General features: G+C 40.5%; 1 non-coding gene across 1 annotated transcript; it reads left to right on the top strand.

Moving 5' to 3' along the window:
- Positions 1 to 331: 331 nt before the first annotated feature.
- LOC114372691 lies at positions 332 to 438 on the top strand. Its single transcript, XR_003658262.1, has one exon. It is a non-coding gene; the product is annotated as a small nucleolar RNA R71 (small nucleolar RNA).
- Positions 439 to 23,921: the final 23,483 nt, after the last annotated feature.

The following is a 23,921-nucleotide window of genomic DNA, read 5'->3' as shown; positions in this document are numbered from 1 at the left end:
GGAGCACAAACCACAAACCCTTGCGACAGATACAGATTTCTGATTCAAGGCCAGCTGGGTTACCAAGTTGACCAACGCATCCAGTTTGCCTTCAAGCTTCTTAGTTTCAGATGATGCAGATGGGTTTGTAGCTACCTCATGCACTCCTCTAATGACTATGGCATCATTTCTGGCGCTAAACTGCTGGGAGTTGGAGGCCATCTTCTCAATTAAATTTCTGGCTTCAGCAGGAGTCATGTCTCCAAGGGCTCCACCACTGGCAGCATCTATCATACTTCTCTCCATATTACTGAGTCCTTCATAAAAATATTGGAGAAGAAGCTGTTCTGAAATCTGATGGTGGGGGCAACTGGCACATAGTTTCTTAAATCTCTCCCAGTACTCATACAGGCTCTCTCCACTGAGTTGTCTAATACCTGAGATATCCTTCCTGATGGCTGTGGTCCTGGAAGCAGGGAAAATTTTTTCTAAGAATACTCTCTTAAGGTCATCCCAGCTCGTGATGGACCTTGGAGCAAGGTAATACAGCCAGTCCTTTGCCACTCCCTCTAATGAATGAGGAAAAGCCTTCAGAAATATGTGATCCTCTTGGACATCTGGGGGTTTCATGGTGGAGCAGACAATGTGAAATTCTTTCAAATGTTTGTGCGGGTCTTCACCTGCAAGGCCATGAAACTTTGGAAGCAAATGAATCAGTCCAGTCTTAAGAACATATGGGACATCCTCATCAGGGTATTGGATGCACAAGCTTTCATAGGTGAAATCAGGTGCAGCCATTTCCCTTAGAGTCCTCTCACGAGGTGGAGGTTGTGCCATGTTCTCAGAATGTGCAAAATCAGAATGCTCAGAATCAGAATGCTCAAAATTATAATGCTCAAGATCAGGATGTTCAAAATCACCAATAACAGAATGCACAGATTCACCAGTTATGGAATGCTCAGAATGATCAAAAGGTATAAAATGATGCCTAACTAATCTATGAAATGTCCTATCTATCTCAGGATCAAAGGGTTGTAAGTCAGATGGATTGCCTCTAGTCATACACTACATTCAGCATGCACACAACTAGTTGCCTTGTCATGTAAATAAAGGTGTAGGTTTGAACTACAGCTACCCTCAAATGATATCCAAATGACTTGAAATTTTGTGAGCAACCTTATAAAATGATGAGAAGATAGCACAAAAAATTTCAGACAAAAATTCAAAGTCTAACTATGAAAGCTAAAATTGGTAGGTTAAGAAAAATAAAAAACTTTTGACAGAATCGGTTTTTTTGGACGATGGAGACCTCAGCCGGCCTACGGCAGGCTTCCACGGCGTAGGAAATTTTTTTCTACCCCAAATGCATATATAATAATTGCGATTCTGATAACCGGAGCAAAAGTTATGGCCGTTTGAAGTTTTGACAAACACAAAATTTGCTAGTTTTTTGGAACTTTCAAATCTGACCAAACTAAAGGCTCTAGCTATTTTTCCCACAAAATATGGATTAAAAGAAGTTACCACAAAAAAATTCAGCCAAAAATAACAACCCTAGCTACTAAAACAAAAAATCCCAATTAATTCAGCATGGGTGGTCGCTAAAATCCGTCTCTAATTGATTTCTACTACTACTCTGTTTTTCCGCAAGCTGATTTCTACTACTACTCTGTTTTCAAGCACAATCTTCACAGCAAAACACCCAAGACTGAAACAGGGGAAACGCTTAATGGTAAAACTGAAACAGAACACACATTAAACAAAATATCAGGACACTAATCAACACTAACACACATACTAACACAATACTAACAATTAAACATAAAACACGAAAGGATTAAACACACAACACTAGCTAGCTATTATGAACCTTTGGACACTGCTCCCCGGCAACGGCGCCAAATTTGATCGAGGCCGTACCCGAATCAAATAAACATGAAAATGCAGTAACTAGGAAGTGATCCTAGGTCGTTTCCCAACGAGCAGTGACAAGCTAAATGTTCATAATATACTTGCAGTAACAGTAACGATGGGGGGGGGGGGGTTTGGTTGTTTGGTAATTAAAGAGCAGAACAAATAAAATGGAATACGAAACTACTAATATTAAAAACGGGTTGTTTCCTCTGATTCAGAAGCCACTCTCTTATCCTGGGTTATGGAGAATTCGTCCCTAACAGTCAACCACTTAATCCAACCCTATTTCAATTTACTAAGCGAAAATCAACTTAGGGTTTTCAATACGTGATTAGGCACCACATACACCAGTTAGCCCTTCGTCCATTAAGCATGAACGCAAGTTAGGCTCAGAGGCAATTAATCGAACACGAAGCATGCACTGATTAATATTCACGAAATTGGGATAACTGGTGAAGGGAAAACTGCCAGGAAACCACATTACAAACGAAACCTCAAAGAGAGTTGGGCTTTGTCCTCAAAAGGAAACAACACCAGAAAATCTAGCCTTCCATGGATTCAAACAGAAAACGCAAATGAAACATGAAGCAGAAACGTAAATGAACAAGAACATAAATGAACAGAAACGTAAATGAACAGAAACGTAAATGAACAGAAATGTAAATGAAAGTAGAAGAAGAAGCAAGAATGAACTCGTAATTAGAAGCAGAAAACAGAAATTTGCATTAAGAACGAAAACTGTAACAAGGGCACAGAAAAACGTGAAAACCTAAAACCAAAGCTCTGAATAATGAAAATAGCATAGCAGAATAGAATGCCCTGCACGAATCCCAAGGCAGCTATTTAAAAAGAGTCACTCAAAGTCACTGGGCCCTATTACAATACTCTGGCCCAAAACGAAATAAACACTGAACAACATAAAATAAAATTGCGAAATTTCCTAATTAGAAATTAACTAAGGTAAGCGCTGCTTTATTTGCCCTCTTCAAGTCCACAACCAAAATCCGGATTAAGCCCAATGTTTCATTAATTCCTGAAATTAGATTAAAAACATCAAATTAACTAAATGAGCCCAAATAATAAAACTGCCTAATTAATTGACAATTAAGACCAATCAATAATTAAAATGGTGCAAAAAGGGTTTAGAAAATAGAAGAAAATGATGGCATATCAGCCATACTATTACGAGGCCAAGAAATTAGGCATAGAGCCTTCGTAGTTGGCACCTAGCCAAATACTTTGCTCCTAACTAGGATCAAGCACTAAGCAAAGATCCACTGGAGGCAGATATCAGTTAGATCCAAACATATAATTGTAACAACTTTATGAGGATTGTCAGACCCTAATTTCATCCAGGGATCATTGTTCATTGATCTTCTGATTCTTGCTAGTCGATTTTCAACATTGGACGCCAATTACAGTGCAAAGCGATGAACCACTCGGTTGTTGGATCAAGTGGCCTCGGAATAATTAAGAAGGGGGGTTGAATTAATTATTAATGTACCTTGACTAATTAAAACTTATCCTTCTTAATGTTACTAGATTCAATTAGGCTTTACTACTAAGTTATGTAACTTAAACAAAAGTAAAGCGTAAAAGTAAAGTACACAGCGGAAATTAAAAAGTTTAGGGAAGAAGAAAACAAACACAAGAATTTTATACTGGTTCGGCAACAACCCATGCCTACATCCAGTCCCCAAGCAACCATCGGTTCTTGAGATTTCTTTCAACCTTGTAAAATCCTTTACAAGCAAAGATCCATAAGGGATGTACCCTCCCTTGTTCTCTTTGAACAACCAAGTGGATGTACCCTCCACTTGAACTGATCCACAAGAGATGTACCCTCTCTTGTTCTCAGTTACAACAACCCAAGTAGATGTACCCTTTACTTGTACCACAAAGGATGTACCCTCCAATCTGTTGAGACAAAGAATTCTCAGGCGGTTAGTCCTTTGAATCTTTGTAAGGGGAAACAAAAGATATCTCAGGCAGTTAGTCCTTTGAAATCTTTTGTTTAAGGGAAAGGGAAGAATCAAGAGATTTCTCTTGGAAAGGGAGAAGGGAGACACAAAAGAATTCAGGCAGTTAGTCCTTCGTTCTTTTGGAAAAGGGAGAAAAGAGACACAAAAAGAATTCAGGCGATTAGTCCTTGTTGAATTCTTTTTGGCAAAGGGAGAAGAGAATGAAAAGATATAGCACACTTTTGTTTTCTGTAGAATTTTCACTTGCAGAAGAACAAGGTTTGTAAAACAGAAAACTTAGAAAGCTTTTTGGCAAAGGAAGAAGAAGAAAGAAAGATAAGTAGGAAAGAATTGTAAAGGTAGTAAAGGTTTAAAGATTTCTCAAAAGTTGTTCAAGAAGTTCTCCAGAATGCAAGTTAAGGTCTTGCTTTTATAGACTTTTCATGTCTGGTCAAGAAAACCATTGGAAAAGTTATGACCTTGAGAAAATCTTGTCAAGAGTTACATCTCTTGACCTTTTATTCAAAACTTGTCACTGGTAATCGATTACCATAATCATGTAATCGATTACACAATGCATTTTATGAAAAGATGTGACTCTTCACAATTGAATTTGAATTTCAACGTTCAGATACACGGGTAATCGATTACCAATATATTGTTGATTACACCATTTAAAAATCATTTGGAACGTTGCAAATTCAGTTAAAAGCTTTTTGAAATCAAATTTCATCATTGGTAATCGATTACAGGAAACTGGTAATCGATTACCAGAGAGTAAATACTCTGGTAACTTAGAGAAATTTGAGAAAACTCTTTTGTAAAACAAAACTGTGCTATGTTTGGTTTTTGAAAAATCCTTTTCAATACTTCCCTTGTGAAGTCTTGACTTGTTGCTTCTTGATTTCTTCTCTTGAATCTTGAATTCATCTTCTCTTGAATCTTGATTTTTCTTGATGTCTTTTCTTGAATCTTGAAATCAATCTTGATCTTGAACTTATTGACTCAATCTTAAAATCATTCTTTTGGGCTTTTTGTCATCATCAAAACTACTTGATTCATACTTGATTCATCATCATGAAGCTTGCTTCTACAATCTCCCCCTTTTTGATGATAACAACCCTGAAATCAAGAAACACATACACATTCTTTTTCCTAGTCGATCACTCACTTAATTCTCCATTTTCTCCCCCTTTGTTTTTGAGTTTAAGCTTCACTTGAAATTAAGTTATTTAATTATACGAGTTCTTGATTTAATCCCTATTTTCTCTCCCCTTTTGGCATCAACAAAAAGCCAAAGTGTGTAAGAAATATAAAACCATATATAAATGACTAATCATACAAGAGAATAGAAAACAATCAAACAAGATAACTTAACCATTCATCAAACTAGAAAGATAATACTTCATAGAATGTCATATAATCCAGAAAGTCATCCATAATAACCAAATAAAACTACTAATGCAGAAAGGAAAAATACTAGTAAGTGTTTTTTTTAAAAACATATCCAAATACACGGATTGAAATTAAAGAACTAATAATACTAAAAATTAATAAAATCTAAGATGATGATGGTGGTGGTAGTGGTAGATCAAAGCATGTGCGGATGAAAGTGGCATCTCCTTCAACCTTGGTGATCCTTGAGTCCATCTTGTCGAATCGCATGTCCACTTGTTGTTCCAAAGCATCAAACCTTTCACCAACATAGGTTTGAAGTCCATCAAACCTGTCCAAAATACTTTGAAGGAGAGAGGAATCCTCTCCTACTGGTAAGTGTCCTTCATCATCATTGGGTTGAGCACCTTTTTTTACCCAAGAGCCATCACGCTCTTTGCGGTAACCAAAAGATGCAATCACAGCAGCACCGATCAAGAAGGATCTCTTGATTGGAACATAAGGTTCATAATCAAGAGGGATGTTAAAGTGTTGAAGGAAAAGAGTGACTAGATGTGGATATGGTAAAGGAGAATTTAATCGCAATGCCTTATGCATGCAATATCGGACTAAGTGTGCCCAATCAATTTGTCGATCGGTATGAAAAGCCCACATGACAATAAGATCTTCTTCAGAAACCTGTGCAAGGTTTGAAGATCTTGGAAGTAAAATACGCACAATAAGATAGTGAAGGATGCGACTTTCAAAAGCCAATGAACCGGCAAGCAGCCTTCCGGTCATATATGCTTGGTTGGTGCAAACCAACCGACGGACATCATGCACAGAAAAATCAAATTTCCAATCATCATTCAGTGCACCTTCAAATGGTACACCTTCACTAGATAATTGGGTCAAGTCATAGAATAGGGATTGGTCAATGACCATTTATATCCCAAAAACCTCAGAAATCAAAGTGCTTTCTTGAATTTCGAGGTTAGAATAAAAGGCTTTAACTAATTCAGAATAAACAAGCAATTTCAAAGACATAAAAGGAATGAGATTTGAGTTCTGAAATGCCTTGAAACTATCTCTAGTGATATTTGATAAAATGAAAATAGCTATGAGTTTGTTTTATCTTGGTTTCGTTTATTAACTTTCAATCTTTTTAGAGACAACTTTACAACACTTAGTGATTGGTTAAGTTTGAATTTTACCAAGAAAATGAGATCACCGATGATAGATGGAGAAGGTGAATGTGCACAAAACAACAAGGGGGGGGGGGGGACCCCTAAGGATGCATAGATCACATTCAAATATCAAAAACAAAACTAACCGACAGTCGCACGAAGAACACTGAACAAGGAACGATGTAGAGTTCGATCACGGTCGTGATTCGGTAATGCCTCGGCTTCGTTTCCTCTTCTTTCTTCTTCTTTTCTCTGAATCGTCTCACTATCCTTCAATGCTGAACCTTGGAACCCTTTACTTAGCCTCCCTCACGCCTATTTATAGCAAAAATGGGCATTTGGTGGACTTGCAGCTCGCCCAGGCGAGTTGGAGCTCCCCAAGGCGAGCTGGAGCTCCCCCAGCTGACCTGATGCTTCATCCTGAAGAAAGTTTGGCTCACCCAGGCGAGCTGGTTCCTTCAACCCTAAGCATTTCGGAGGCCCAGGCAAGCTAGAGGCTAGCCTGGGTGAGCCAGGGTAAAAAAAACTCCTTGAAATGACCCTTTTGCCCCTCCCTTTCGGTATCTTTTGCATTCTTGATCAAAACATCAAATGATCATCTGTTTTGCACTGTAATTGGTGTTCAACATTGTAAGTCGACTAGCAAGGATCAAAAGATCAACAAACAATAGTCCCTGGACAAAATTAGGGTATGACAATTGGTATCCCACGTTTTTAATCATGAAGGTAGATCTGTATGTCCTTGTCATACCCTAATTTCGTCTAGGGACCATTGGTTTGGTGGGATGCAACCTCCGATTGGCCGCGTCGAGGTACTTAACACCCATCGTTAGGCAATCCGTGAAGTTCCGCGACATGTCGGGAGTCGAAAGGAAGCATTATTGCGCAATCCGTAAAGTTCCGTAACATTCCAGAAGTCAAGGAGGGGATGGTTGCGTAATCCGTAAAGTTTCGTGACATTACGGAAAGAAAACAAGTATCGTTACGTAATTCATAAAGTTCCGTAACGTTACGGAAAAAGAATCAGCAAAAAAAGGCAAAGGGGGGTGTATTTAGTAAATAGGGTGTGCAAATAGAAATCAGGCCCACTTGGACCTTCTAGGGTGTTCCAACAGAAGGCGGTGCCTTCTGGTGGAAGCAACCCAGCTCGCCTGGGCGAGCTGGGCGGCAACCACCTCCCTCTTTTCCCCTATAAATAGGGGAAAAATGGCAGAGTAAATTCGTTCAACCCTTCTGGTATTTGGGATTCACTTGAAATTAGTGAGAAAAATTGTTTCCGTGAAGAAAATCCAAGCCGAGGCGCTTCCGTAACGCTTCCGAGACGTTTCTGTGGGCGATTTCGTGCAGGTTTTCCACCGTTCTTCATTGTTCTTCATCGTTCTTCATTCGCTCTTCGTCGTTCTTCGGTCTTCAACCGGTAAGTTCCCGAAATCAAATATTTCAATTCCTTCTATGTGCCCTTAGTGGTCCCCACTTGTTTTGCGTGCTTTTATTTTTATCTCGTTTGCTTTCCGTACCCCCTTTTGACGTGCTTTAACCATCTATTTTAGTCGTTTTCTCGCCTAATAAAAAATAAATAAATTTTCATCGATCATTTGAGTTGTAATATCTTTTAATCTCTGTTAGAATAAAATCCGATCAATCTTTCACGTCGTAACCACGTTTAAAACCAAAAAGAGGCAAAATAATAATATAATAATAAAAAAATATCTTTAAATAAAATAATAAAAAAAATCAATCAGATGTTTTTCTTTGGGATTTTATTCTTAATCGAATTGACTAATAACCAAAGTGAAACTAAGGCTAAAATCAACTCACAAATCAAGCTTTTGTCATCACCTAAAAACCATTTTAAGGTCCAACGTCATTAAATGATTCTCTTTGCTTTTATTAGACATGGACTTTTAAAAGCCTAAAGTCAACATTAACTTTGTCACCTCTTTCAAAAAATCAAGATATCATTAATGGTCCAATGCCTTAATGTTTTCTCTCCTTTCAAAAGAATTGAAAGATCGTTTAATGGTCTAACGCCTTAAAATGACCTTTTGTTCAGTCAAAATATATCTTGCAAAAAAGATAAAAAAATAACTTAACCAACGTTTAGTTCTCGAAGAACTACATAGGTCTGATTTCCTTACCACAATTGAGGAATACGTAGGAGCAAGGGAAACACCCTTGTCGACCACAAAAAGATAAAAAATACAAAAGGCATAAAAAGAGATAAAAACATAAAAGGGAAAATAAAAAATATCGAAGTCATATTTGCACACTTGATTAAAGGCTGCCGTCCCTTGTGACGGACGCGTGGGGTGCTAATACCTTCCCCGTGCGTAAATACAACTCCCGAACCTTTCACACTTAAAGTTTGTAGACCACACCTTTCTGGTTTTTCTGACGTTTCCCTCGAATAAACATTGGTGGTAACTCCGCGCATTTTCCTTTCTTGGAAGACGCACCCACGAGCCCTGCGTCGCCCTCCCGCCGAAGGGTAGGTTGAGACAGTTGGCGACTCCACTGGGGACACTTTTGTTAGAGAGTTAGGCCAATCAATCAGTGTGCTTTTCTTACCATGACTTCCCTTTTGTTCTTTTTCTTTGTATTTTTTTTCCTTGTGTTCCTATTTATATAAACTCTTTTGATGCTTTTAGTGTGTTTTTAAAATGTATGCATGAGGTAAATATTTATTCATTTGATGCATACAAACACCAACACTATTTTGCACACACGGTGAGTTGAAAAGGGGCCCTATACCCGGGTCCATGGGAACATAAGGAGTGGAGGTGAATCTGTGGTCATGCTAGGTCTCCGACTTGCTTGATAACAGTGAACCCTCATCTAGAGTTTTTCTCTTTGATAACATATTGTTGCTAGTAGTCCCTATTGCCGCAATATGTTCTTCGAAGGGGATGATACCTCTAGAGACTGTCAAGAGAGATATGACCACCTTGGGAATTATCACTAAAAGCCCTTTTAGTTTCCTCCCGTATAGGTCCCTAAATTAGGGGCGCGGAGCAAACACGCTACGTGCCATTTTTAACACTACCATGCATGTAGTCCTTAAATGTCATGTACGCCTTTGCTTATAATTATTTGTGGATATTGTCGTACTATATACATCCCCGTGTTGTGCCTTTCGCATCTACATCATGCACGGATTGCGTCTCGATCCCCTCACTTTGTCAAACCGATGGAGGGTCCGTGTCGCCTTCTTAAATACATACGTCGGGTGCCTTGCTACCCGAATGTTGTATCTAAGAAGGGGACAATTCCCCGGGCTCCCGTATTCATAAAATGCATCTGTGTCATATGCATTTCGTCATGCATTCATCCATTCCACCCATGATAAATGTCAGAGTTTTAATTCGCACTGGGTTTTGTTTCACTTTAGTAAAACATGGGATCGAGTCAGGCGCCTTCGCCTAAAAAGAGGTTCTATCAAGTCAAGGTCAAGAGCCTAGGAATCACCATTTTGAAAGAGTTAGGGCAATTGATGGGTCAGCTCTAGTGACAAGCTTTTCACAAAGTTTATGGTAAAATCTAGGACCTAGCCATGGCAGAGGTCTCCACAGAGGCTATTGCCTCCCTCGCCTAGTATTATGACCAGCTGTCATACCCTAATTTCATCCGGAGACCATCGTTTGATGGCATGCAACCTTTGCTTGACCGCCTTGAGGTACTTAACATCCATCGTTAGGTAATCCGCAAACTTCCGCGACATTCCGAAAGTCAAAAAGAGGCATTGTTGAGCAATCCGTAAAGTTCCGCGACATTTCGGAAGTCAAGAAGAGCCTTGTTGCGTAATTCGTGAAGTTTTGCAACATTCCGGAAAGGAAACAAGTATCGTTACGTAATCCGTAAAGTTCCGTAACGTTACAGAAAAAGAATCAGCAAAAAAAGCAAAAAGGGGGTGTATTTAGTAAAATGGGGAGTGCAAGTAGCAATTTTCAAATCTGGGTCCTTGTAGAAGATTTTGGGCATTTCCTTGCTTAAGGTGGAAGCAACCTAGCTCGCCTGGGCGAGCTGGGCGGCAACCACCTCCCTCGTTTTGTTAAAAAAATGGCTTCTGAGACTCCTGTAATGCTTTCGTAAAATTCCCATAACACTAAATAAGCATATTTCACTTAGTATGGGTGAGAGGGAAGAGAAAAAAAGAAGAAAGTCAAGTCCTATATGCTTTCGTAAGGCTTCCGTAACTTTTCTGTAAATTACGAAAGAAGGGGGGGTGAACTTATCAAAATGGGGGGTACAAATAGAAATGTTCAAAATTTTTAATTTGGGCCTTCCAGAATATTTTTGTTGCGTAATTCGTGAAGTTTCGCAACATTCCGAAAAGGAAAAAAGTATCGTTACATAATCTGTAAAGTTTCGTAACGTTACAGAAAAAGAATCAGAAAAAAACAAAAGGGGGGTGTATTTAGTAAAATGGGGGGGGGGGTGCAAATAGCAATTTTCAAATCTGGACCCTTCTAAAGGATCCTTGTATATAACTGTTTTATGCTTTTAGTATGCTTTTTAAATGTATGCATGAGATAGATGTTTATTCATTTGATGCACACAAACAGCAACACTATTTGCACACATGGTGAGTTGAAAAAGGGCCCTATACCCGGGTCCATGGGAACATAAGGAGTGGAGGTGAATCTGTGGTTATGCTAGGTCTCTGACTTGCTTGATAACAGTGAACCCTCATCTAGAGTTTTTCTTTTTGATAACATATTGTTGCTGGTAGTCCCTACTGCAGCAATATGTTTTTCGAAGGGGATGATACCTCTAGAAACCATCAAGAGAGATATGACCACCTTGGGAATTATCACTAAAAGCCTTTTAGTTCCTCCCGTTTAGGTCCCTAAAATAGGGGCACGAAGCGAACATGCTGCATGCGTTTCAAACACTGCCATGCATATAACCTAAATGTCATGTATGCCTTTGCTGTATGATTATTTGAGGATATTGCCATGCTGTGTACATCCCCCTATTGCGCTTTGGCGCATCTGCATCATGTCGTCACGCATACGTTGTATGTTGGTCTCGTCTTTTGTCACGGGAGGCTGGAAGGTCCATATCACCTTCTTAACTGTACACATGGGGCACTGCGCCCCCAAATGCGCAAGTAAGAAGATACGATTTTTCGGTCTCTCGTGTCTGTAAATGCATTCATATCATGCATCGAATAAGCGTCTCTTAATGGCATCATAATGAACATATCGTTCCTGTATTTGTCCATTATCATATTCCCGCATCACATTTTGCATGAGTCATTGCATCATCATGCATATGCGTTCAACATACTTTTTGTTCTACAAATTGCATACCTTTTATTTTCATGTTTTCTCATGCACGATCCTTGCGTTTTCCTCTACAAAAAAAAAACAAAAAAAGGGGAAGCGTGAAAATTCACACTACATTCTTAGTTGTATATGTTCGGTACCATGAGCCAACCATGTTGGGATCATAAACTCGTTTCACTTGAAAACAAAATGATTGAACATGGTACCTAACGCATGGTTAACTAAGAAAAGATGTTTCTTTGGACATCTCAATTTCATAATTACATTTTCCATGCATAGCATACGTATTCCCGAGTCTTTCATCTCTATGAAATGTTGTTGAAGTATTGGCGATCAGAATTGCCATTCCTTGGATTATAGGGTTGAACCAAGCTCATGCTTTTACGAAAAGGTTCATCAAGTCAAGTTAAAGTATGGAAGTAACCATCTTGAAAAAAAATTGGGGCAAAAGATGGATCGAGTTACATCGCTGCTCTGTCTACTGCCAAACACATTTAGGATTGTTGATGTCCTTGTTACTTCCAGTTTCACCTTGACAAAGATTTCATGGACCATGTTGAAAATCTAAATTGATTCAACCCCATGTCCTGCGTAAGAATTCGCAATACTTCAACTGTGCATCATTCGTAGACATCCATGCTTTTCATTGGTTGCATTACTCATTGCATTCTTTCCTTGAAAAAAACACGAACTTAATCATTGTTATAAAAAAGAAAAGAACACGCTTTACGACGCCCTTACCAAACCCGTGCTAGAGCTAGAGTAATGGGTGAAGCAGAGGAGGTGCAAGAGAAGATGAAGGCCGACATGGAGGCCATGAAAGAGCAAATGGCCACAATGATGGAGGCCATGATGAGCATGAAGAAGATAATGGAAGCCAATGCGGTTGCAGTTGCCACTACCAACGCTGTTGCTAAGGTGAACCGATGCCCCCATCTAGCCTCAACCAAATGATTCATCCAACCTCAGACATGGTAGGCAAAGATTTGGAAAGTACGGGCGGCCCCCATTATGTGCAAATTCAAAACAAGCACGCCTTCCCACCATATGGCTTGCCTCCCAACTATACGCCACCCAATGTGGCGTACACTCCCAATGAGAATGTCAATAACTCCACTCCTATACTCATTGAGAGCCAACAACCTCAATCTGATCATGCATATGTCTCTCGACCCATGGGGGGGGACACATGAAATGCCCCACCACAATCTAGCCGACTTCGAGCCTTGCCTCGGATATGCCACCGAAGGGCAAGTAGTTGGTGGTATACCCCTGCAAAACACTTTGGAGGGCCCTCAATTTCGCCCCCAACCACAACCCTCACATTCCACAACGGTTAAAAACCCTCATGCTATGGCAGAAATGGGAGAAGTTGGATCATCTAGAGGAAAGGCTCAAGGCCATTGAAGGAGGCGAAGATTATGCCTTTGCTAACCTAGAAGAGTTGTTCCTAGTACCCAATATCATCACCCCTCCCAATTTTAAGGTGTCAGACTTTGACACGTACAAGGGGACTACTTGCCCCATGAACCATCTAAAGATGTATTATCGGAAGATGGGGGCATACGCAAAAGATGAGGAACTGCTGATACATTTCTTCCAAGAAAGTCTTACCGGGGTAGCTACTACCTGGTATACTAACTTGGAACCTTCCCGAGTCCATTCTTGGAAGGACCTAATGGTTGCCTTCGTTAGGCGGTGTCAGTACAATTCTGATATTGCCCCGGATAGGATGCAACTACAGAACATGTGCAAAAAGGGGCATGAATCTTTCAAAGAATACAACCAAAGGTGGAGAGACCTGGCAGCTCAAGTGGCACCTCAATGACGGAGAAAGAGATGATAACAATGATAGTAGACACATTACCATTGTTCTATTATGAAAAATGGTGGGTTACACACCTTCAAGCTTTGCGGATTTGGTCTTCGTTGGCGAAATGATCGAAGTAGGTCTAAAAAGAGGAGAATCTGATCATCATGCTTTGATAAACACAAAAACTGGGGCAAATGAAGAGGGTGAGAATGAGGAAGAAACTCATGCTGTGACTGCCATTCCTATACGGCCAAGTTTCCCACCAATCCAACAATGTCATTACTCAGCCAATAACAACCCTTCTCCTTACCTACCACCCAGTTATCCACAAAGGCCATCCCTAAATCAACCACAAAACCCACCTTCCACACAACCAATGCTAAGCACCACCTTTAGCACGAACCAAAACACCAACCAAGGAAGGAATTTTGCAGCAAAAAGCCTGTAGAATTCACCCCAATTCTGGTGTCCTATGCTAACTTGCTCCCTTATCTACTTGATACTGCAATGGTAGCCATAACCCCTGCTAGGTTTCCTCAACCTCCATTTTTCCAAGGATATGACTCGAACGCAATGTGTGCTTATCATGGAGGAGCCCCGAGGCATTCCATTGAGCATTGCATGACCCTGAAGCGTAAGGTGCAAGGTTTAATTGATGCGGGCTGGCTGAAATTTGAGGAGAATCGCTTGTGAATCCTAACATTGACAAACGACACCACACATGGGGCAATTTTGAAAGCTGTTGTTAGATGTCTCTATTGACTCATCAGGATTTTCAAGTTTATGCCATTATTGTAAACCACAGTTACAATGCTAAATAAAATGGATAAATTTGACCTCTTTGTCCCTCATCCTCTCGTAATTACATCTTTGCTTCCACTGGAATGTGGGTGCAAGCCATTGGTTTGTTTGCTCAAGCAACATGCACTCCCGAGTTTGGACTTCCAAGACCGTTTAATAAAAAATTACTCGTGCTACACATTTGGTGAGGATGCCGTAAACGACAAGTAAAGCAAAAAAAAAAGTTCAAAAAGAAAAAGAAAAAAGCATTTGATTGACTGTGTTTTCAAGTAAAAATATAGACATTCATATGAGCTCATTTTATCATTCCTGAAAGTTTGTCTTTTTGAGAGAGAAGTGAGTTATCAAGAATAGGAGTTATTTGACTTAATCCGTCAATTGAAAAATCCTTCAATTGTTTCTCGTCCTTGAAAGTCCTTTTTGAGAATTAGTCGCTTCTTTCATTCTTCCTTGCTACAAGGTTGTGAAAACTAGACAACGATTGATACCTCAAAGCCCTATACTGGGGCAATGAGGGGCACCATGCATAAACCTCAAGCAAACCAAGGGGCTGATTAGAAGTTCTCACCCAATAGGTTCCCTACTACAAGGTCATGACGAAAGACAACGATTGGTACCTCAAAGCCTTACACTGGGGCAATGAAGGGCACCGTGCATGAGCCTCAAGCGAACCTAGGGGCAGATCAAAAGCTCTCACCCGTCGATGTTTTTAAACAAAAAAGGGGGGGGGGGGGACAAACCCTGGAATTTCAATGGATTGATTAAACATCAAACGACTCCATTGCCGTCACTCCAAAATGGTCAAGTGACTAAATCAAACAGAACAAACACTCTGAGGGAGTTCCCGGAGAGATTTGCAAAAGATAGGATGAGGTTGCATGAATTATCACCTCTTTCAAAAGGGCGGTCAATCTGTGTTTTCCAAAAAAAATCAAATCAAAATCAAAATCAAAAAATAGGGAAAGAATGTCATGAATGTTGTGCAAACATTCCATTACATTGCATTGTTGCATATGAAGTCCGCATTTATCACATTTCAAGACAAAGGTTGCATACATCTGCATCCGTAAAAATCATGTTAACTGCATAGATTTCCTTCATCTATTTTCCAATTGAATTTGGGATGATTGGCCCTCTCGATGAGTCAATCTCTTGCTTTCTCATAAGGGTGGACCCTTGGGTACTAGTACCCTCACCTTCAAAGGACTACACGTCCTCGCCTTCAGAGGACTGCACATCCTCACCTTCAGAGGACTACATGTCCTCGCCTTCAGAGGGCAGCACGTCCTCACCTTTAGAGGACTACACGTCCTCGCCATAAGAGGACTATACATCCTCACCTTTAGAAGGCTACACGCCCTCACCTTCAGAGGGCTGCACGCCCTCGCCGTCAGAGGACTACACGTCCTTGCCTTTAGAGGGATTCACGTCCTCCTCTTCAGAGGACTACACGCCCTCGCCTTCAGAGGACTACACATCCTCGCCATTAGAGGGCTGCACGCCCTCACCTTCAGAGGACTACACGTCCTTGCCATTAGAGGGCTGCACGCCTTCACCTTTAGAGGACTACACGTCCTTGCCATCAGAGGGCTGCACGCCCTCACCTTTAGAGGACTACACGTCCTCGCCATCAGAGGGCTGCATGCCCTCACCTTCAGAGGACTATACGTCCTCGCCATAAGAGGGCTGCACGCTCTCACCGTCGGAGGGCTACACGCCCTCGCCTTCAGAGGACTACACGTCCTCACCTTTAGAGGGCTACACGCCCTCGCCTTTAGAGGCCTACACGTCCTCGCCTTCAGAGGGCTGCACGCCCTCGCCTTTAGAGGACTACACGTCCTCCTCTTTAGAGGACTGGACGTCCTCACCTTTAGAGGGCTACACGCCCTCCCCTTGAGAGAACTACATGTCCTCGCCTTCAGAGGCCTGCACGCTGTCGCCTTCAGAGACCTGCACGCCGTCGTCTTCAAAGGGCGACACGTCCTCGACTTCGAAGGGCTGCACGCCCCTTCGCCTTTAGAGGGCTACGCGTCCTCATTTTCAGTGGGCTCCATATCCACACCTTAAGAGAATTTAAGGTCCTCTGCCCTTAAATGCTTAACTGAGACTTGCGCTCTCGGTTAAGGGGCCAACAGTTTCCTTTTATTAGTTCCTGGGCCACCCCCTGATATTGGAGGGCGACCAACTGTGCGAGCACAACCGGAGAGGGAGGCTATCACGTAGCTACTATGCATACCGGGGCAAGATTTCACCCGTGCCGCTGCAAAGAGACGAGTGCAGATCATGCGCACCAACATGACCACTCTTACACAGATATAGATGACGTTGCTACTAGCAAACATTCTGCCCAGTGACCGCAATGCCGATCTCCCCCTGCGGAAGTATCAGTTGGTCTGTGTTGTTCCGACATAGGTACGTATGCATGTGGCTAAACTGATTTCTGATGCCATCCACTATTTGTAGGGATCGTGCCCACAAGACACCCAGTGGACCCGGAGAAGCCCAACAGGGCCTTGGGGTTTCCAGCTCTGGTTATGGGCCTCTATCAGTCCTACAGGGTGCCCATCCCCCCAGCAAGGTCATGCCATCGTGACATAGGTAAGTATCCACTTCTCTCAACTAATTTATGATGTCATCTATTGTTTGTAGGGATCGCGCCCGCAAGACACCAAGTGGACTCGGAGAAGTCCAACAGGGTCTTGGGGTTTCTAGCTCTGATTACTGGCCTCTGTTAGTTCTACGGAGTGCTTGTCACCCCCAGCAAGGTCATCAGGCCCCCTACCAACCGAGCTTTCATTAAGAAGTATTGCGCCCTCAGGCAGGCGCATTGCGAGACATCACATCAGCCCGGGGATGGCCGAGAGCGGGCAATAGACGCACTGCCACCACCTCCAGAGTTCACGTCAGCTCATCCTCAAAAAAGGTTAGAGCGTTGCCTATGACACATGGCCGACCAGCAGGCGACCAAGTCCAAAGCCAAAGGTAAGAAAAAGTACTAGGTCCTTGACCGACAAGTCATCATGAGTCCAGCTCAAGACGTTAAAGAAGCGCTACTAGGAGGCAACCTAGTACCTTTTAAATCTCTGCTTGTTATTTGATCACCATTGTTTCTCAAGTCATAGTAGGACACACCTAGTTGCTCATGATCCTAGGAATTTAAATAAAACAAGCACAAGCTCGTAAGGTAGTCATACCTCACAAAATATATGTATGTGTGTTTAGGTAGCAAGATACCTTGGATATGCATGTATGTAGCAAAAAGATACCTCACAAAATATATATATGTATGTTTAGGTAGCAAGATACCTTGGATATACATGTATATAACAAACTTACCTCACAATATATATATATATATATATATATATATACATATATATATATATATGTATGTATGTATGTATGTATGTATATATATATGTATGTTTAGGTAGCAAGATACCTTGGATATGCATGTATATAGCAAAAATACCTCACAAAAATATACACATGTTTAGGTAGCAAAATACCTCATGAAAGAAAATAAAAACAAAAAAAAAACAAAAAAACAAAAACAAACAAGAACAAAAAATATATCTTTCGGCTGAAAAGCCAACATGCTTTTGAAAAGAGATGACTTCCATCTTTTCTTTTAAAAAATTTCACTGATCATAACTAGTTTTTGAAAAAAATGTGTATACACCTGAAGGGTGAATGCTGTGAAAATTTTCCCAAACGCCCAAAATGGACTCGGATGAATGCATGAATTGATAAAAGAACATGTTTTGGAAACACTGGGTTGACTTAAATAGGAAAAATGAATCCTGCGCCCTACTGTCACATGACCATAAAAACTTGATGCTTGAGTGTCCACATGGGTGCATGCATGACCAGTTTTGCATAAAATTTCCTAATCATCATTGTTGCATGTGTATCATGGAAATAATGTGGGACATCCCCTTTATCCCTGAACCGCTGGCCAAACCCTGACAAATATCATGTCCAGCCGTTCCACAAGCCTTGAGCCAAAGTCCCAACTCACCATAATCCTTTCCCTAAAAAGAAAACAAAGCAAAAAGAAAGAAAATTCCCGATCAAAAAATCGGAAGCAAAAGGAGAAAATTCCTAATCAAAAAGTGGGAGAAAGCAAAAAAAAAGAAGAGAAAATTCCCGATCAAGTCCGATGGCACGCAGAGACAAATTATGGTCATTCTGCACCTTTTGTCATCCAAAGGTGGCGAGCCCGATGACAGGGGGAGACAAATTATGGTCATCCGCGCACCTTTTCGCCATCCAGAGACGATCGAGTCCAATGGCATGCAGAGACAAATTATGGTCATTCTGCACCTTTTGTCATCCAGAGGCGGCGAGCCCGATGACAGGCGGAGACAAATTATGGTCATCCACGCACCTTTTGCCATCCAGAGACGATCGAGTCCGATGGAACGCAGAGACAAATTATGGTCATTCTGCACCTTTTGTCATCCAGAGGCGGCGAGCCCGATGATAGGCGGAGACAAATTATGGTCATCCGCACACCTTTCCGCCATCCAGAGACGATCAAGTCTGATGGCACGCATAGACAAATTATGGTCATTATGTACCTTTTGTCATCCAGAGGCGGTGGGCCCGATGACATGCGGGGAACCATTTGGTCCTGCACTTTTTCACCTTTTGTCATCCAGCGGCGGTGGGCCCGATGACATGCGGGGAACCATTTGGTGCCACACTTTTTCACCTTTTGTCATCCAGAGACGGCGGGTCTGATGACATGCGGGGAAACCATATAGTCCCACACCTTTTTTTCACTATCCAGAGACAATAATGTCCGATAGCACGCGAAGACAAATTATGGTCATCCGCACGCTTTTGCTATCTGTAAGACTCGACGCCTGATAGCACGCAGAGACTAACATCGTCTTCTGCACCTTTTTGTCATCCAGGGACATCGAGTCAGGTGGTGGGCGGAGATACCTTATGGTCATCCGCGCCTTTCGTTGACCGAGGGGAACGAATTTGGCAGTATCACGATGATGTTGGTCGTTCGGTGCTAATCAGTTTCAAAATTTTTGCAGGTTTTTCACTCTCGTCGTCCGAAAACATTCAAATCCAGCGACGCGCGGAATTCTTCTTTGCTGGGCAGAGACGATCGGGTGCAATGGGGAAGGGAAGTGTCGTGGTTGTCCAACTTTGTCGTTTTCAAAACACTGAAGTTTGTTGATGCTTCTGATGCCTTTTTCTTTTCTTTCTGAATGACAGGTTCCACTGGCGGGGATATTGACTGGCCGAATGATGTTCCGCTCGAACGAAATTAGTGTCTTATCTTTACTTCCCTTTTATCTCCAATAAAAGACAAGTAAAGAGGGGCAACTGTCATACCCTAATTTTGTCTGGGGACCATCGTTTGATGGCATGCAACCTTCTCTTGACCGCCTTGAGGTACTTAACATCCATCGTTAGGTAATCCGCAAACTTCCGTGACATTCCGGAAGTCAAAAAGAGGCATTGCTGCGCAATCCGTAAAGTTCCGCGACATTTCGGAAGTCAAGAAGAGCCTTGTTGCATAACTCGTGAAGTTTTGCAACATTCCGAAAAGGAAACAAGTATTGTTACGTAATCCGTAAAGTTCAGTAACGTTACGGAAAAAGAATCAACAAAAAAAGTAAAAGGGGGGTGTATGTAGTAAAATGAGGGGTGCAAATAGCAATTTTCAAATCTGGCCTTTCTAGAGGATTCTGGGCATTTCCTTGCTTAAGGTGGAAGCAACCTAGCTCGCCTGGGCAAGCTGGGCGGCAACCACCTCCCCTGTTTTGTTAATAAAATGGCTTTCGGGACTCCCGTAATGCTTCCGTAAAATTCCCATAACCCTAAATAAGCATATTTCACTTAATATGGGTGAGAGGGAAGAGACAAAAAGAAGAAAGACAAGTCCTATATGCTTCTGTAAGACTTCTGTAACTTTTCCATAAATTACGAAAGAAGAGGGGTGAACTTACAAAAATGGGGGGTGCAGATAACAATTTTCAAAATGTTGAATTTGGGTCTTCCAGAGTATTTTCAAAGCAGGGTTGCTTCTGGAAGAAGCAACCCAGCTCGCTTGGGCGAGCTGGGCGGCAACCTCCTCCCCCTTTTTCCTATAAATAGGCAAAATGGGGCTGTTCTAAACATCCCCAACCCCCCTCGCTATGCATTTCAGCTGTTTTTGGTGAAAAAAATGGTTTCCGTGAAGAAAATCCAAGCTGAGGTGCTTCCGTAATGCTTCCGAGACGTTTTCGTGAGCAAATCCGTTTTTAACGTGCTTTAACCGATCGTTTAAGCCGTTATCTCGCCTAATAAATGATAAAATGAATTTCAACCGATCATTTGTGTTGTAATCTCGTTTAATCACTTTTAAAACAAAATCTAACCGATCGTTCACGCTGTAACCACGGTCAAACCAAAAAAAGCAAAATAATAATAAAATAATCAAAATATCTTGAAAAATAATAATAAAATAATCAAAATATCTTTGAATAAAATAATCAAAAAAATTAATCGGACGTTTTTCTTTGGAAGTTTCCTTGGATCAATGGACTAATAATCAAAGTGAAACTAAGGCTAAAGTCAACTCACAAATCAAGCTTTGTTTGCAAAAATCACTAAAAACCGTTTTAAGGTCCAACACTTAAACGACCCTCTTTGCTTTTATCGGTTAACATGGACCGTTCAAAAGCATGAAATCAACATGTAACTTTACCTCTTTTGCAAGAACTACGTAGGTCTGATTTCCTCATCGCAATTGAGGATAAGTAGGAGCAAAAGCCCCGCTTTTGTCGACCACCCCAAGAGATCGTTAATGGTCCAACGCCTTAACGCTTTTCTCCTTTCAAAACCAAGAGATCGCTAATGGTCCAACGCCTTAACGTTTCTCTCCTTTCAAAATCAAAAGATCGTTTAATGGTCCAATGCCTTAAATGACATTTGTTCAGTCAAAATATATCTTGCAAAAAAGATAAAAACAACGTTCAACTCTCAAAGAACTACGTAGGTCTGATTTCCTTGTCACAATTAAGGAATACGTAGGAGCAAGGGAAACACCCTTGTCGACCACAAAAGGATAAAAAATACAAATGGCACTGATCGAGGCCGTACCCGAATCAAATAAACATTAAAATGTAGTAACTAGGAAGTGATCCTAGGTCGTTTCCCAACGAGCAGTGACAAGCCAAATGTTCATAATATACTTGCAGTAACAGTAACAGTAACGATGGGGGGGGGGTTGTTTGCTTTTGTAAATTAAACAGCGAATATATGTGAATTAGAAAATATCAGAATTAAAACACGTTGCTTCCCCTTGATTCACAAGCAAGTCTCTTATCCTAGGTTACGAGAGTTTATCCTTTATCAGTTTAACCACTTAATCCAACCCTAAATTAAATTACTAAGCGAAATTCAACATAAGGCATTCATTATGTGATTAAGCATCACATACACCAATTACTCATAAACGATCATTAAGCATGAACGTAAATTAGGCGCAGAGACAATTAATCAAGCACTAAGCATGCATGAATTAAAAGCAACAAATTCAAAGTAATTAGTGAAGAGGAAAAACTAAACAGAATTTAACAGTAATAATAGAACCTCAAAGAGAACTGTGCTTGATCCTCAAGGGAAAACAACGCTGCGGACTTAGCCTTCCATTAATCAAATAGAGAATGAAATTTTATTGATAAAACTAAAAGTCTGAACTGGAATTGAAAAAAAACGAAAATAAAAGAGAAAGAGAAGAGAGACTAAAACTAAAAACGAAAAATAGAAGAGAGAGAGGAGAGAGAGAGAGAGTCTCCCCCGAGGGAGAGGGGGGGGGGGGGTCCCTAAACTAGAACCTTGGTGCTGTTATATAGTTTTTTTCAGCCCCAAAGCTTACAAATATGTTTTAAATCCAAGCCCATAAGTAAAATCAAATCAAATCTAGATAAGATAAGATAAGATCTAGATGAAATAATATCTAGATGAGATCAAATCTAAATAATATCTAGATAAGATAAGATCTAATTTTATAGAATAAATTAGTCTGCCCTCTTCAAGTCCAAGCCCAATTCTAGATTCAAGCCCAATGCTAGATTCAAGCCCAATGCTTCATTAATTCCTGAAATTAGATTAAAAACATCAAATTAGCTGAATGGGCCCAAATAATAAAACTGCCTAATTAATTGACAATTAAGACCAATCAATAATTAAAATGGTGCAAAAAGGGTTTAGAAAATAGAAGAAAATGATGGCACATCAAAACCCCCCATACTTAGCCTTTTGCACTCCTGGGCAAAATGAAACAAAGAACAAAATCCAAGGATATCAGAGGGAGACAAACAAAAACATTCACATATTTCTCAATGAACATCAAGGAATAAAAGGAATGGGTAACATCTAACATAAGGAGATCCAAAAAGTCAAGACATTCATGAAAATCATCCAAGCAACCCAATCATGGCAAAATAGTTAATCAGCTCAAGAATGAAAAGTGATAAAGCCTCACAAGATATACACTCTATCTCTCAAGTGTCTAGGCTACTATTTACCCTCAAAGCACCCATGAAAGCAAACACCACATAAACTTGGCAAGATTCTAAAATTGACAATCAACCCATAAACACAAGCACATGAGGATCAAAAGGTCTTTTAAGGTTGTAATGGGGCCAAGGACAAGGTATGGAGAAATATGGAATAAGTGGCTAAATTCCAAAGGAATAGAGGAGCAAAGGGGAATAAGTGCATATTAAAAAAAAAAAAAATAAAAAGAAGTAAAGATAAAAATTAAACATGAAGAGTAGAACCAAGAGTTTCATCATTCTTGTGCCATTTAAGATCTTATTCACTCAACTTTATTGCTTTTCTCTTTTTTTTTTTTTTTTTTTTTTTTTTTTTTTTACTCTTTGGCCTTTGAGAAACAACATTTCATTCAGCATGTCCAACATTTAACCAATATACAATGTACATCAAGTATGGCCCAAAATACATCATGAAGCATAGCCAACAAAACAAGTTGTCCAATGAAACAAAAACCCCCCACACTTATTCCCAAAACAATTCCAAAGCTCCAAAATTCCTTAAGGATATGGTAATATCATGGTTTTTCACTTAAGGCTTGTAGTGAGCTTCAAAACAAGGAAAGGGAAACAAGGCTCAAAAGGGCTATCAAAGGAATTAATTCAAGGTAAGTCCATTTGGCTAGAAGCTTATAAGAACAAAATTGCCTTAATCATTTCCAAATATGCATGTGAATTAGGACGCATCAACAAGAATCAAGCCAAGGCTATTGTGCAAGCAATCAATGGGGCAAAACACACCAAATGATTATAATGATGGATGGCTCAAATTCTCACAAAGGTAAAATCATCACTTTCAAATTGAGCTTTCAAAACTATCATGACATGTAGAGAAGAATCAAGGATTTCAAGTCACAAAATGTCAAGAACTTTTATTTTCAAAACAATTACCCATTTCTTGAACATATCCTATAATTCAAAGAAAAACATGCAAAGTCGTACGTGCACACAAAATTGACCCAAAATATTAAACTGAAAATCCGACGAAACTAACAACATTAACAAATTAACACAACTAACAAATTAACAAAACCAAC

The sequence above is a fragment of the Glycine soja genome, chromosome 10 (genome assembly GCF_004193775.1).
Source record: "Glycine soja cultivar W05 chromosome 10, ASM419377v2, whole genome shotgun sequence".
Taxonomy (NCBI): Eukaryota; Viridiplantae; Streptophyta; class Magnoliopsida; order Fabales; family Fabaceae; genus Glycine; species Glycine soja.
This window is presented reverse-complemented; position numbering and strand designations above follow the sequence as displayed.